Source organism: Vitis vinifera, chromosome 15 (assembly GCF_030704535.1).
Source record: "Vitis vinifera cultivar Pinot Noir 40024 chromosome 15, ASM3070453v1".
Classification (NCBI taxonomy): Eukaryota; Viridiplantae; Streptophyta; class Magnoliopsida; order Vitales; family Vitaceae; genus Vitis; species Vitis vinifera.
The window spans coordinates 13,242,501-13,260,393 of record NC_081819.1 but is presented as its reverse complement, the minus strand read 5'-3'; positions in this window follow the sequence as shown (position 1 = coordinate 13,260,393).

Genomic DNA, 17,893 nt, shown 5'->3' with positions numbered 1-17,893 from the left:
TAAAAACAAATATTCATATTCTCATTCCAAATTCCCATGATACAAATATCACCTTGAGATAAATATGATTAATGAAAATGTTATGATTAATTCATTGGCTGCTTATAAGCTCTGGTGACACAGATAGAAATGGAATTAGAATTCACTTAATTGGACTTATTGTATTACTATCAAGGATATAACCTAGTCATATACTTAGGTACTATTTAGGTTAAGAAAAAATTGTATGCTATTGGGAAATGTAAAATACATCAACTATATACTTCTTCACTTCTATCTATTTTTTTTAAAAAAAAATTAAATAAAAATAGTCATGAAAAGTTAAAATTATGCTCTTATACTCCGTTTCCTATACCTAGGGGTGACAAAATTTAACATGATTCACAAACACGACACAAACCCAACATGTTTCTCATGGGTTTAGGTTGAATATAAATGGTTTTGGGTCAAATTTGCATCGACCTACGTAATTTGTTTAATAAATAGGTAATTTTTAGGTCAATTTGTATGACCCCGAATTGACCCATTTAATAATCTCACATTTAACTTAACTATATCTTTGAACTATTTAACTTATATTTGATTCATTTTAAATTTGCTTTTAAATAAATAAGTCAATCAAGTCATAAACATGTTTGGTTAAGACATTAATCGTATAGACATGTATAAGATTTAAGTCAACCTGATTATTAAATAGGATGACTTGATTATTAAATGAGTTAAATGGGTTACACGATGTGTTATCCATTTAACAATTAAGATATATTTGAGTTTATGTTTTTTATACAATTATTATTTGTATCGAGTTTGGATTGAGCTATGTTGTAAAATACCTAGGCTTTAACATAACACGAACACAACCCACCAACACAAATTACCACCTGTACCTATACCCACATACACCATCTAACCCTAACCCCAACTGTTCCCCACCTTTTTCCCTTTATCATTTATTTTCATTTCCATTAAATTTCCAATTTAAAATAAGACTCTAGCATGTAATATTTAGTTGGAAAATTTTTAAAGAGGATATCTGTTTTTAATCTCTAATTTATTCATTGTATACCACATTGTAACATATAAAAATAAAAATTAGGAGAAGAGTATTACAACCTAAGTGATATTGTTTATCTTAGACTTATAACCCTTAGACCATGTTTGGTTGACCGGATATAGCATGGAATAGGATAAGAGGAGGGATATTATATCCTACCCCATGTTGGTTGGTGATAGGATATGATAAGTTATCTCATCACTTATCTTATCCTATATTCAACTAAACATGAGATATGATAAGTGGTGGGATATATTGTCCACCCTCTTTTTTTTATCTCTTGTGCATTGGGATATGTTAATCCCATGGTAAGATATGAGATATACATATCCCATATATGATAATTTTATTTTTTATCAAATTTTTATTTTTTAAAATACTCATTTTAAAAAATAATTTTTTATTATAAATTATATTTAAGATTAAAAAAACTAAAAAAAATATTTATAAAATAATATTAATATTGTTGTAAAATAAAATGATAAGGAAAAGAAAAGACGAGAAAGACAAGAGAATAAACAAAGATATTCAAAGAAAAGTATAATAGAATGTAGGAAGAGAACGAGATGAATTTTCATTAGAGGGTATCTCCCTTTTATAGGGAGTCACAAATAAATATACATCAATATGGATGATCATCCACAAGTTCCCATAATCCAATGAAATCTCATATTTTATAACACTCCCCCTTTGATGATCATAAGAATATGCCTCATTAAAACCTTACTAGGAAAAACCCTAGTGAAGGAAAAAAAGTACAATATTCTTTTGGATAACTATAACTGTCTCATTAAAAACCTTGCCAATAAAACCTAATGGGACAAAACTTGAACAAAGGAAAAAAAAAAAGTGCAGTATAGTGATATTCTTATCAATTAGCTCCCCCTCATGTTGACATGATTATATTTTCTCTAATAGCACAACATAGAGATCTTTGAGTCAGCGTATTCCAATGAACTTCTTGAGTATTGTAGTTGACAATGCCTTTGTGAATAGATCTACTAAATTGCCACTTAATCTTATTCATCAAATAGCAATTTCATCACTCTTTTGGAGTTAATGAAAGTAAAAGACTTGGGTGATATATGCTTAATTCTATCACCCTTAATGTATCATTCTTTAATCTGTGCAATGCATGCAACATTATTAACTTGGTAGCATTACCTCTGATGGAGGGTAGTCCACATGTTTCCATTATTTGCTTGATTGATATCCATGATATTGTCGTACCACCATAGATAAATACATACCTCATTTGAGATCGAGCTTTGTGGGGGTCTAAAAAATAGTTAGCATCTACATATTCAAGCAATTAAGATCCTGATCCTTCGGAATAACATAGGCCCATGTTATTGTAGTACATGATTGACTTTATTCCAATGTCTTTGAGTTGGTGCAGAACTATATCTCATAAGTAAATTAACAAGGAATGCAATATCTGGTTGTGCATAATTTGCAAGATTCATCGATGCGCCAATGACAATGTAATATGGTACTTCTAGACCAAGTAGTTCTTCATTATCTTCTTTAGGACAAAAGATGTCATTTTTCACTTCAAGTGAATGAACTATCATCAAAGAACTTAATGGATGTGATTTATCCATATGAAAGTGTTTTAAGACTTTCTTTGTATATGTTGACTAATAAACTAATATTTCATTTGAAAAGTACTCGATTTGCAGGCCGCGAAAAAAAAATTGTTTTCCAGGATCTTTCATTTCAAATTTACTTTTCAAATAGTCAACTATTTTTGTAAGTTTTTCAGAAGTTCCAACAAAATTCAATGTTCCACATATACTATAATAATTGCAAATATTCAACATAATGAATATGCATAGATAAATAAGATAATACATATATACTTCTCACTTCAAATATTCATTGAAGTGATCATACCACATGTCTTTGGATTGCTTAATCGATACAAGGATCGTTGTAGCTTAATTAAGTATATGCTACAATCTTTTGAATTAATTGCTTCAGGCATTTGAAATCCTTCAAGGATTTTCATATATATGTGTCATTATCTAAAATCCATGTAAATATGCAGTAACGATATCCATGAGACGCAAATCCAATCCTTTTAAGATTGTTAAACAAATTAGATATCTAAATATGGTTGTGTCCATCATAGGAGAATATGTTTCCTCGTAGTCAATATTAGGTTTCTACGGGAAACCTTGAGCTATGAGTCACGTTTTATATCTAATGATTTTATTTTTCTCATTACACTTTCTTATAAATACTCATTTATATCCAATAAGTTTGACAATTTCAAGCATTTGGACTATAGGTCCAAATACTTCTCATTTTTCTAATGAGCTTAATTCATAGTTCTTACTTTGGGATCCTCATAATTTCTTATGATGTCAATAGCTATTTGGAAAGAAAAGATATTGTCAATGACAAGAGTATTCTAATCCCATTTTTCTCTATATATAAGTAAATAATTGAGATCTCATCAATATTAGGTACTTGTACCTTTTGAGGAGCTAATTGTAAAACATATGTCTCTCAAAGGGCTACTTATTTAAATTGTGCCTCTTCAGAGACTACTTGAGACTAATCAGTCATTTTAATAACTCACTTTATATGCAACTTCTTCAAGAGTGTCACATTTCATATATTTTCCTTGTGTTTTCCTCTTCTAGGGAATGTGTTTGCCTTTTCAAGGTCTACCACACTTCAATTGTGCCTTAGACTCATTATTTAATTGTCCTTCAAGGACATCAACTCATTATTTAATTGTCCTTCAGGGACATCAACTCATTCTTAATCGTCATTCAGGGACATCAACTCATTATTTAATCGTCCTTCAAGAACATCAACACATTATTTAATTATCCTTTAGGGACATCAATTCGTACTGGAATACTCTAGGTCAATGAAAATGATTTTGTCACTTTCTTTGCATCAATGAAAGCATTTGGTAGTTGATTTGCAAGTTCTTGCAAATAAATAATTTTTTGAACTTCTAGTTCACATTGATTAGTACGAGGACCAAGATAAGTCAAAGTCAATGCATTCCAAATAATTTCACATCGTTCTTTTGGAACTGGCTCTTCTTCCCTTAACAGGGAGAAAATTGTCTCATTAAAATGATAATCTACACAACATGTCATTCTATATTTCAAGTGTATAGGTAGACTAGTCACTAAATAAAAACTTCTGGTTTTATAATATACATTCATACGACTTTTTACCCCAGGGGACCAAGTTGGTCTTACAAGATTCTTTTGGATCTAGCATCATATAAAGTGTCATTCACATGGAATCAAATACTACTAGTGACATAGTGTAAGCTCTTTTGGGGCCTTTAATCAGGTTTCTCACTTGATATAGTATTAACATTGTCTGTCATCAATGTTGTACAATTAATGAGACAAGAGTTTCATCAAAATAACAAGTCATAAAACATGTCATAAAGACCTCACTTTTATAGAGTTGAAGAAATATTATGATAGAAAAATAGTTAAAATCAATGGAAAAATATTAGTTATAAATGATGACTTAACTTAATAAGTTGTGTAAAAGCATTGAGAGCATATATAACACAATAAAACAAATATGAAAAAGATAATTTAAAGTTATATATTTCTTAAATATCTCACACATTTGATTTTGTAAGTGTGAAGCAATTTATACATGAAATAACTACGAAGCATTTCAATAATCAAACTAATTGTAGTGATAGATCGATAATTTTATTCAAAATATTATTATGATCTAAATCAATGTGCAAAAATTAATTCATAAATCAAAATTTCAAGATAACATATCATGATTTAAAGCATCTTATTGTCTCAAAATTTTAACTGAAATACTGCAAATTCATCTAAACACATATATAAAGATATAACATAATATATTGAGAACAATAGTTGAACCTCTTGTAATTTCAAAATTATTTTTGAATAATGAAATTATTGCATTAATAAAAATATCATATGTGGCAATATGCAATAATATATATTATTTTATATAACTCAAAATTTTTCAATCATAAAAACATGTTATAAAGAAAATTGACATGCAAAATCAATTTATTAATCATATGACCAAGTCATATATTTCACATATATCCAAAAACATCTCAATTTTCTAAATCAAAATATTATTGTTTATTAAACAACTAGAATAAAAAAAAAATTCTAGACTATCACGTCTAATACAAAAATATCATATTTTCATGCAATCCAAAATTCCACATCTATATGTAAATTTTTCCACTAATGACAGTATAACTTCTAATAATAGAAATTTATGAAAACTATCAAACACTTACCTATTTGTATAACTTGATATACAAAATATTAATCTTTTGATAATACGTAAATATTATCTATATACTTGTTATCATAACTTCATGTTATAATATATTTTATTATGACTTTTGGTTATATAAATTTCATAAAATTGTACAAAATTGTTAGTTAATAATTTTGTTCTCTATAGCTTCTAGATATAAGAAAGTACATATTAACAAGTTTGACATAACCTTTTATTAGCATAAAGAATATTAATTTTCTTATTTTCATAACTTCAAGTTATGAATAATAATATTTATATAACTTTTAGTTATATAATATAACTTTATAATATATATATATATATATATATATATATATATATATATATATATATATATATATATATATATATAGCTTTTGGCTATACAAGTTTTAACAATTATTAATTTAATAACTTTTTCTTCATAGCTTCAGTTTATGAATAATTAAAATTTAAGTAATGTTATAATAACATTAAATAATTGACAATTATGTTATGATATAACTTCTGGTTATATAATAGAATTAAAAAGATTATGTATCTTCTAAGAACATAGTTGTTCATTGACAATGAAATTATACAAGAAAATTAGAAATTGTATGCATAGCTTCTGACTATGAAACAATTGTTAATAAAAAATTGTTTTCCATAATTCCTGTTGTGAAAAATAAGTGAATACGAAATAAAAATTAAAAGCCAATATTTTTCATAACTTTGAGTTATGATCATTTTGTCAAAACAAGAAAATATGCAAATTTGTACATAACTTTAGGTTATGAGTTATTTTTTTATGTAAATTTGTGGATAGCTTCAAGTTATAAACTATTTATGTATAACTTTCAGTTACACAATATAATTAAAAGAAATTAAAGAAATTAAAAGTTAATATCTTTCATAACTTCAGGTTATGATTATTTTGTTAGAACAAGAAAATATTTAAATTTATACATAACTTTAGACTATAAACTTTTTTTTTTATGTGAATTTTTACATACTTCAAGTTATGAACTATTCATTGTAAAAATTTGCGCATAGGTTCAATCTATGAACTATTCATTTTATAGCTTTTGACTATATAATATTATTTTGTATAACTTTTAGTTATACTGTATGATTAAAAATAAATAATTATGAGTTATATACATAGCTTTTGACTATGTATTTGTAATTTTGGATTTGTACATAACTTCAAGTTATGAACTATTCATTATATAACTTTTGGTCATATAATGCCGTTTTATATAACTTCCAGTTATATAATATAATTAAAAAATAATTAGGGATCTTATGCATAGCTTCCGCTATGTATTTGTAATTTTGTAATTTACCCCATAACATTTGGTTATGAAAATTTTTCTATATAACTTCTAGTTATTAAATAATTAGAATCTATAATCATATGCAATATGATTCACATAGCTTATGACTATGAGATAAAGTAAATAAAAATTATAATAATACAATACATATTATTCATATTTCATTCGTAGATAATAAGGCTACATACCTATAAGAAATTTTGTAGATAAATTCTTCTCTTTGTCTTTTCTACCTTGAGTTTTTTTTTTCTATATACTCAAAGCGTCATACTGATAACGTGTTGTAAAATAAAAGAATAAGGAGAAGAAAATATGAGAAAGACAAGAGAATAAACAAATATATTCAAAGAAAAGTATAATAGAATGTAGGAGGAGAACGAGATGAATTTTCATTAAAGGTATCTCTCTTTTATAAGGAGTTACAAAGAAATATACATCAATATGAATGATCATCCACGAGTTTCCATAATCCGATAAAATCTCATATTTTATAACAAATATATAATATATAAATTATTTTTATATATTAAATAACATAATATAAAAAAGATTTTATTTGTAAAATTCAAATAATTTAATCATGAATATTGTTAAACATAACAAAATTTTCATTTTTTTCAAATTAAAAATATTTAAATGTGATATCAATTTTGTTTTAAACATTGAAAATAATATATATTTCATATTATTTTTTATTCATTTGATAAATTAAATATAATATAATATAGCATATCCTATTGGATATGCTACTTTAAAATATCATGCCCGTAGGATATGTATATCCAATGATATCATATCCCATTAGAAATCATATCCTAGGATATGCATATCATATCCAATGGGATATGATATCCTAAAATATATGTACCTTATCCTTCCAACCAAACGTAGCCTTAGTGATTTTAAAATTCTTGTTAGATCACTAAATCAAGTCAAATTCTAATTCATTCAAGATTCATTTAATTTGAATATAGCTTGTCAGAATTTTGTTTAACATGACAAAACTTTGATCTATACACCACATAATTGTATTCAAGAAATTCTAAAGAAAATTAAATTTTAACCATCTTTGTTTTTATTTATTTTACAACACATTTATTGTTTTTTTTATTTTTTATTAAGAAATTTTATGAATATAATTTAACTTTTCATTTTATTCACAGTAGAAGAAAACATTATCTAAATTAATTTTTATTGAATAAATTAATTAAGAAAACTCAAATTATTATCATTTTTTAAAATTGTTTTTGGAAAAAGGAAGAAAAAACTATCTAAATCTATTTTTCATTTAATAAATTAATTAGAATGAATATGGTAACTTATTTTCTTGAAGAGGTGTTATCTCAATGAGACAACGTAATCATTTTAGGGGAAAAATATGCAAATACTTCAATCTTTTCTCGCCTTTAAAAAAAAATTAAAAAAATTAATAAAATAAAATAAAATAAAATAAACCTTAGAATAAGCACAAAAATCGAAGCTAAAAAGAACTTATCCAAGAGGCTTCTCCCAAGTGTAATGACTTGGTATCTAGTAAGCTAAACCCCTTTTTTAAGCCAAAATTTCTTCAAAACTCTAAGAACTTCTCATAATTTGGAAAAATGGGCAGAGTTTCTTCTTAAAAACCAAGAAAGAAGTCCTCTCAAAATGAACCCTTAGAATCCTTTTTATAGGGTAAGGAATAGTGAAAATTTAGACACTTATTACCATCTTCATCAAAGCTCAATTCTCTTATAAACTCTTTTGAACTAAACCCAAACCCAAATAGTCAATAATAGAGTTAAGACTCACAAAAACTAGTGTAAAACACTCTTGGGAACCCCCAAGTAAGAGTAAAAAAAATGGAGCTCGTAATGGGGCCAAAAAGAGCAAAACCTGATCAACCAATCGTGGGAATTGATTCAACCGTTTCCAACCAATTGAGAGTTGCCTCAATTGATTGAGGAATGGTTAAGCTGCTAGCACAAGCCAAAATAGGTCAAAAATGAGTTTCAGATTGCTAAAAAGAGCCTGATTAAGCTCTAATCATGTTGAAACATTAGAAACTCCTAGGGCGCCGCTAAAGTCACGCTATGGATCCAAAAATTCTCTTCAAAAGGTCTCTAAAAGTAGCTGAAAAATCAATGCCAAAGTCGAATAGCAAACGAACCATTAAGGAGTGCAATGAATAAAGAAGCAGAAGAAGATCCTATGTGTGTACTACATGTTGATGCAAGGTAAGGGGTAACAAGTATAATGAATAACATGTGTTGTAAAGACAAAATAGAGAGTCTATAAGGTGTTTTTTATCAAGTATTTTTTTTTCATCTTTTGTGGGCCCAAATCCTAATTGGGTGATGATATAAAATTAGAATCAAATGTTTCTTATGCTCATACTTTTGGATATGGTCACAAATATGTTTATAAAATGGGATAAATTGAAATTAGTCTAGTCTTCATGTTTACAAATATACAATGTAGTTTATGTGGAAATTGCAACAAATTTTATTAATTAATTTACAACATCTCCATAAAAGAAAATGCATTTCTTTACCTTATTGGAAAGTTTTAAATCTAAAGCCTTTAGTAAGGATCTTCTCTAATGCAGATATCATTCGAAAATAGTTCTTTCTAAAAAGAAAGTTGGGTGGGAACTTGGAATATTTTTAACATATTTTCTACATTTTCAAATATTTCTTAAATATAAATTTTATTTATAATGCTTTATTATTAATATTTTTATAATTATTTTAAAAATTATCACAAAAAATAAGTGAAAAAAATTAAAATATATTTCCCGAACCATTCATAAAAATTTGTGATGGAGACAATTGATAAGCAAAGTGTTTTTGTGTTTTTTTTTTTTTTTTTGTTCTAAAAAAAGAAAAAAAAAAACTGTATTGACATGGAAGGATCGATGTGGCAAAATTAGTTCAATGGAACCCAACTTTTGCTTATTGGCCTTGCCCCATCTAATATTGGGTAAAAAGACAAAAATAAGGGTAGCTTATTTGTACCAAAATAAGCTTTGAAAAAAAAAATACTAAAATGACATATTCAATATTTAATAATATAAGTGTAATTTAGGGCAAAGTTAATTGCACATTTTTTTTTTAGCATCTGATGAAATTATTGAGGGTGAAAGGCTTCCATATAAAACGAACAACATAATGGAAGTCTGATCATCCTATTAAGACAATTCGTCTTGATAATGCTAGTGAATTCTCATCTCAAACATTTCTTTGTTATTGTATGTCGGTTGATATTGATATTGAACATCATGTTGCTCATACTCACACTCAAAATGGATTAGTTGAATCTTTTATCAAGCTTTTGCAATTGATTGCAAAACCATTACTCTTGAGAACAAAATTGTCTTTGTCTGCTTGGGGGCATGTTATTCTTCATGCTACTACTTTAATTCAAATTCATCTTACAGTTAATCATGAATGCTCACCTTTACAACTTGTTTTAGGCTCTCAACCAAATGTTTCACATTTACGTATTTTTAGTTGTGTTGTCTATGTTCCCATAGTTCCACCTCAACGTTCTAAGTTAGGTCATCAACATCAACTTGGTATATATGTTGGCTTTAACTCTCCCTCCATTATTTGTTATCTTGAACCTTTCACAAGTGATGTTTTTACTACCCGCTTTACAGATTTGTCATTTTAATGAAAATGTTTTCCCACCATTAGGGGGAGGCAAGTCAATTCCAGAAGAATGGCAAGACATTACATGGTATGTATCCTTCTTGTCTAATCTTAATCCCCGTATAAGGCAGTATGAACTAGAAGTTCAGATGATTATTCATTTACAAGGACTTGCAAATCAGTTACCTAATGCTTTCACAAATATAAAGAAAGTAATAAAGTCACACGTATCGGCTATGAATACCCCAGCACATATTGATGTTCCTGAAGGACAATTAAAGAATGTCATAGCAAGTGAATTTAAGACATGCTTGAAGCATGGTGACCTATTGGCTCAAAGAACCATTTCCTAGAAAAAAAAATGAAAAACATATAAAAAGTTTGGTACTCTTGAAGAGTTTACAAATATGAAAAGGTCAAATGATGAAACCCAACTTGATAAACAGTTAACCCTTAAAGGGGCACAAATTGATCAAATACTGGTATCTAAAAATGAAGAGATCTCAATTAGTCACATGGGAGAAACAAAGAACCACAATGACATTACTATAGACAATACATTTGCATTCCAAGTGGCTATGGACATAATGAGAAATGATGAAGATCAAGAACTACAAACTGTGGATGAATGTTGAAAAATGAATTATTGACCAAAATGGAAATAAGCAATCCAAACAAAGCTAAACTTGTTGGCAAAACAAGAGGTATTTGGACCTAGAGTTCAAACACCTAGAAACATAAAGTCTGTTAGATATAAATGGGTCTTTGTGAGAAAGCGAAATGAGAAGATGAAATCATAAGATATAAAACATTACTTGTTGCTCACGGTTTCTCTTAGAGACTTGGTATAGACTATGAGGAAACTTATTCCCTTATAATGGATGCAATCACCTTAAGTTTGACAGTCTCTAAAGGACTAGATATGCTTCTTATGGATGTTGTTATAGCCTATTTACATGGGCCTATAGATACTAACACATATATGAAAATCCCTGAAGGATTCAAATTGCTTGAAGCAACTAATCCAAAACCTTGAAACATGTACTCAATCAAACTACAAGATGTTTATACGAATTAAACCAATCCAAACACGTGTGGTATAATCGTTTGAGTGAGTATTTGTTAAAAGAAATATATATGAATAATCCAATTTGCCCATATGTTTTTATCAAGAAATTGCAAACTTGGCTTACAATAATTGTAGTAATATGGATGATTTGAAACTCTTAAAGAGCTCACAAAAACAACCAATTATTTAAAGAAGGAATTTGAAATGAAAGATTTGGGAAAATCAAAATATTGTTTTGGCCTATAGATCAAGCATTGTTCAAATGGCATATTAGTCCATCAATCGACATATATAGAAAAAGTATTAAAAATATTTTATATGGACAAATCACATCCACTCGATTCCCCCATGGTTGTTCATTCACTTGAAGTGAACAAAGACCTGTTTCATCCTAAATAAAAAAAAATGAAGAATTGATTGGTCCAAAAGTACCATATCTTAGTGCAATCGATGCACTAATGTATCTTGAAAATTGTACTACACCATACATGGCATCCTCTATCAACCTACTAGCAAGATACAGTTCTACCCCAACTAGAAGGCATTGGAATGGGATTAAACATATATTGTGATACCTTCATGGAATAAGTGGCATAGACTTATATTATTTAAAAGAATTAAAATCACAATTGATTGGGTATGCAGATGCAAGATATCTTTCAGATCCTCATAAAGCTCCATCTCAAATGGGATATGTCTTTACTTATGGTGGTACGAAAATATCAAGCAAACAATGGTAGTCACATCTTCAAATCATTCATAAATTCTTGCAGTTCATGAAGCAAGTCGTGAATGTGTATGGTTAAGGTCAATGATTCAACATATTCAAGACGCAATAAATCTGTATCACCTCATTCACATTACCCACAATGGAAGTAAACATGTTAGTAACAGAGTCTTCTTCAAAAAGCTCTAAAGGGTAAGCCAACATGTGGACTACCTTCCATCAAAGGCAATGTAACCAAGTTACATGAAGATAATGTTACTTGTATTGCACAAATTAAAGAAGGATTCATAAAAGGTGATAGAATTAAGCATATCTCTCCTAAATTCTTCTATATTCACAAGCTCCAAGAGAAATGTGAAATTGATGTTCAACGGATTCGGTCATGCAATAATTTAGCAGATCTATTCACAAAAGTGTTACATTTGACCTCATTGAAAAAGTTATGGTATGACATTGGAATGCGAAGATTGAGAGATCTACCAATTGAAATGTTGAAGAAATCATAATCATGTCTACATGAAGGACAGAATACTAATATGCATATATTGCACTCTTTTTTTCTTTCGTCCAAGTTTTGTCCAATTAGGTTTTACTGGCAAGATTCTTAATAAGGTAGTTACCATATTTTTATGATCATCCAAAGGAGAGTGTTATAAAATATGAGAACTTTGTAATATTATGGGAACTTATAGGTGATCATCCATAATAATGTATATCTTTTTGTGAATCCCTATAAAATGATGGACTCCTAATGAAAATCAATTCAATTTCTTCATGAATTATATTCTCTCTTTTTTGTTTTCTTCTTCTTTTTCCACTTTTTCTACAGTATATATATATATATTCGAACTTGGTTTAAAAAAATTTTAAATCATAACTTAAAAAAATGTAATCCTTATCTCTATTTAAAACTCTCATTATTATTATAACTAAATTATTATTATTATTATTATTATTATTATTATTATTATTATTATTATTATTATTATAACTAAATTAGGGTTATACCTAAATTAGGGGTATTCCATAAAGTTCATCTCTCAACTTTAACATAGAAAAATAATAGTGAAAGACAGACTTTGTTTCCACCATTTTAGAGGAAATGTGTGTTTTTGCAGTGGCTAATAGCCATTTATCTGATCTACAATGACATTACTAGCGTTGTAACAGGATGTGTTTTCTTCAAAAAGTCCAATTCAATTATTTCATTTATTTATTTATTTTTTCCATGTGTTTAAAAATATTTTTCCCCTTTTTTGGAATGAAAAATAATAAATTTGAGGGTTTGGGTGCTCTAGACTGGGCAAGTGGGTTCACTCTTACATAGGCAATGCCTCACCCATTAGAATTGAGCAGAAACTGCCATGAGGTGATAGAGGTCTCTTCCGGTTAACTCTATAATTTTTTGTAAAGAAAAAAGAAGCTAGTGATTGAATTTTGATTGTTTCTTCTTCTCTTTTTATTCTCTCTGAAAAGAACGGTTCGTCACAGCTTAAAAATTGGAGTTGATGGCTAATGAAAAATCTGGGTACAGAACTTCCCCTAGTGGGAATTCAGAAAAATAGCATCAAAGAGGGAATAACGGCATGATTCAAAACCATAAGGTGCATCCAAGTATTTTTACAGCACAGAGATGCATATTTTGAACGATACTTTCACACACACAACTAGCAGACTCTGCGCCGCCCAGACACCGGGTAAAAAACACCCGCCCAGTTAGCAGACTTCGCCCACGTGTCTACCAAACACCCACCCCCAACACATAAATTTTCCAACCCGCAAATTCGGCGGGCTTCAACTCCCTCCCCTCCCGCATTCTGGGCCCCAACTCCCACCTACTGAACCGGCAAGCCGAACCATCGGTGAAGCCACATCGCCTATACAAAAAATCTTAGACCCGATTGCGGCAATGGCTGATGCAGTGATGCGATGGCCGGAGACAGATCTGGAGGAAGAGGAGCGAAATTGAGCACGAATCATTTGAGAGTGCGGTTGACCCTGAGTCCTGACGATGAGATAGAGAGTTAAGGAGTGGGAGTGGGGACTCTGGCTAAGACTTCAAGTCCATTCCACTATGCCTTACTTGTGTCTTTTATTTATTTTCTATATCATATTATTTCAATTTACCAAAAGCTTTATGATTTTTTTAATATATGAAAGAGAGCACAATAAGAATGCAATCATTTGTGTGTAAAGAGTCAAAAATATCACCATCTTTTTCTTCTTTGACATTGGCCTAATCCTTACCCTAACAAAGACCCTTGACTTCTATAGTCTTTAATGTGAAAGGTTAGTTTAAATTTAATAGAACTTGAAAAGATAAAGAAAGAAATAAAAATAAGAGAAAAATTATAGGAAACAATAAAAATATGATAAAAATTATAAATAAATAAAAAATAGTGAAAATAAAATAAAATAGTATCATGACCTGTTAAGGTAGTCCAATTCATCAAAACAAACACTAAGAAGTATGATCCCTAGATTCAAATCCTACCATTGATGATATCATGAATTTACTCGATATTGATTATTGTGGTGTGGTGTGGTCAGCACCCGAGGTTTAGATCCCACGGCTATAAGGTTCGTGTAAAACAAAATGTATTTTAGAATCTCTTAACCTATATTCCTCAATAAGAAAATTACAAATTTTGAAATCTATAATTAACTTGTCTCATCCTATCTTGATATTATGAAATTAATAGAAAAACTGATTATCTTATAAAACCATATCAATTACAAAATGTGGAAAATTAAAACACTAGATTAAAAAATTTCATATAGTAGAGCATCATTCGGGACACAATTCGAAGTCCGTCGAGTTTGGAAAGCGGTGGGAGGATCCTTAAGTGGGATAAGAAGGGCGGTGGAGGAGAAAATCTGTTCGTCCGAGTAAGGCAAGTCGTTGGCAGCATATATGGCCCATTTCTCCACATGGAAGGTTTGGGCGATGGAAGAGATGTTCTCGCCCATATTGATGATATAAGAGAGCAAGTAGTTGTATCCGGAGCTGATTAGAACGTCGACGGGGCAGGCGCACCTGAGCGGAATCAGCAGATCTATATCCTCCGACAAATGCCCCCTACTATTATGAGAGGGGTTCTGAGCCTTGAGGGCCTGGCAGGTGGTGAGGCCCTGGTAGATGTTGTTGGCGATGGAGAAGTAAGTGTCGGAAGCATTGACGGTGTAGGAGGCGTTGTGCTGATAGAAGTCACCTGAACAGGAACAATTGACTGGGACAATGAGGGATCTGTGCAGGGGGGATTTTGTCATCAACGGATACTTGGCTAATACTGGCGATCTGAGCTGGGTCGGAGTTCAAGAGAGAGGATATGGAGCGTGGGGAGTCATAGGGAGGGGCAGATCGGAAGGTGAGGTAGGAAAGGCATGATCTGGGGCCGTTGCACTGGAATCCATCCGCCTCCTTGAAGTGGTTTTCACAGTTAAACTGGCTGTCGTTGACGTAGGATTGTTGGGCCTGAGTTGCTGATATCCAGACCCAGAAGAGGAGTACTAACCTGCACCACCACCACCCAAATACAAAGTAGAGAGGACTGTTGAAACTCTTCTCCATTTCCATATGCATACTTTGACAGAGAGATGAGGAAGAAGGCTATCTGAACCAACCCCACTTCTATGGCCAACCATAAATTAACCAGTGAATGCAACGTGTGGGACAAGCACGACGTCGGCTTTGACTGACGCCCCAATCGCAATTCCAATTGAACTCTTCTCTAAGACCCTTTGGGCTTTAACCCAACTCCAAACCATAGCCTCAGATAACTCCCTACCCGTTGTTGCATCTAAAAAGCTTCACTTCGAATTTCTTCATTTTCTTTTGTATAATTTAATGTCTAGTTAATCCACATAGATATATATTGCTTCACCTCTGGCAGTTGAGTTATGGTGGTGTTTTACAGTGGATATCCAAACCTGATATTGCACTAGATCAAAGGAAAACAAAAAAAAAAAAAAAAAAGCGACCTTCATAAGTCAGACCAGCACAAAAGTTTTCTCAAAGACGCAACAATTGTTGACAATCAAGAGTAATTGTCTCCAAGTTGGCTCTCCAACATTCACGTCCTAATTTGTCTCCGCTGCTAGCTGTATAGATAGACTAGAATTCCTGTAAATACACAACATCTATAGTTTCCTTATAGTTAGTCAATCAGTCCTAAACTATAGGATCTAAAACCTTGTACAATGGCTATTTATGCCCAGTGAGTAATAGAAAAAATAGTATTCGAGTCTTCTCTTCATATTTTAACTTGGAATCAGAGCAGGTCTTATTATTATTTGTTCTTTATCGCCTGAATTCGTATACCTCTGCATCATGACTACTGACAAACCCAAATCATCCTCTGTATCAGTTATCCATGTTCAATCAGAAAACCCAGTTTCACAACTAATGTTATCCTTACCAAAACCACTTATGATGTATGGTCTCAAATCATGGAAATGCAGATTGTAGGGCGTGAAAAGCTTGAATATCTTACGAGTACAACATCCCCGAAGGTTACTGATACTTCTTATGTGAAGTGGTATGCTGAAAATCAAAAGGTTAAAGGATGGTTGCTGACCTCTATGTCACCAGAGAGTATGAAACGCTATCTCAGATGTCTACTGCACGTGAAATCTGGATTGCTCTTGCCAAAGCATTCTATGATGGGGCAGATGAATCACGACTTTTTGCATTGAATCAACGAGCATTCTCTACTAAACAAGTTGGTCGCCCTCTTTCTACCTATTACGGTGATTTGATAGAAATCTTTCAAGATCATCGTGATAAAATTGTCATGAAGGATCCTGAGGATGTTATCGCCTATAAAAAAATCTATTGAGAGACTGCGGGTGCATATTTTTCTGAATGGACTTGATGCTGAATTTGAACAAATTCGAGGTGAGATTCTCAGAAGGGATCCTGCACTAGATCTTGAAGAGACTTATGCATATGTTCGTCGTGATTCTGTTCGTCGAGCTGCACTGAATGGTAAACCTGAACATTTAGAGTCATCTACTATGGTAGCTCACCGAGCTAACCGAGCTAAGAATCAACAATCGCAAACAAACCCGAAACTAGATCGAGCCCTTGGTCCATCAAACCATGATCATAATCAGTCAGTTGGCAAACCAGAACGCTTGTGTACTCATTGTGGTGAAACAGGACACACTAAGTCACGGTGCTATGACATTATTGGATATCCAGAATGGTGGGATTTTTCCAAGGCACCTCGCAAACGAAATTCAAAGTCAAATCATCATGCTTCTGTTGTTGTGGTCGAACCTAATCATTCCTCCACCAGTAATCCTGAGAAAGCCTCCTCTTTCATTGCTACCTCTAGGAATGTGGGTAAGGCTCTTCATATTTCTACTTCTGTTAGTCATAGTGAATGGATAATTGATTCAGGTGCCACACATCACATGACCTTTGATAATAATCATATTCGGTCCATGAAATCCTCAAACCAACATATTGTGTCCACAGCCAATGGTACTCCCTCTCCCGTGATAGGAGAAGGTTCAATTGCTCTTACAAAAATTTGAATTTGGATTCAGTTCTGGTTGTTCCTTCTCTTAATCACAACTTATTGTCTATTGCTCAAATAACCTTGGTTTTAAATTGTGTTGTGATTTTTTGGCCTAATCTTTGTGTCTTTAAGGATATTCAGACTCGGAAGACAATTGGTTATGGTACTAGGAAAAGGAAGCTCTATTATCTGGATCTACTGCCAGCAAGCTCAAATCAGTTGGCCCAAGTTCTTTCAGCTGATACACCTGATAAATGCTAGAGTTTAGAAATCTGGT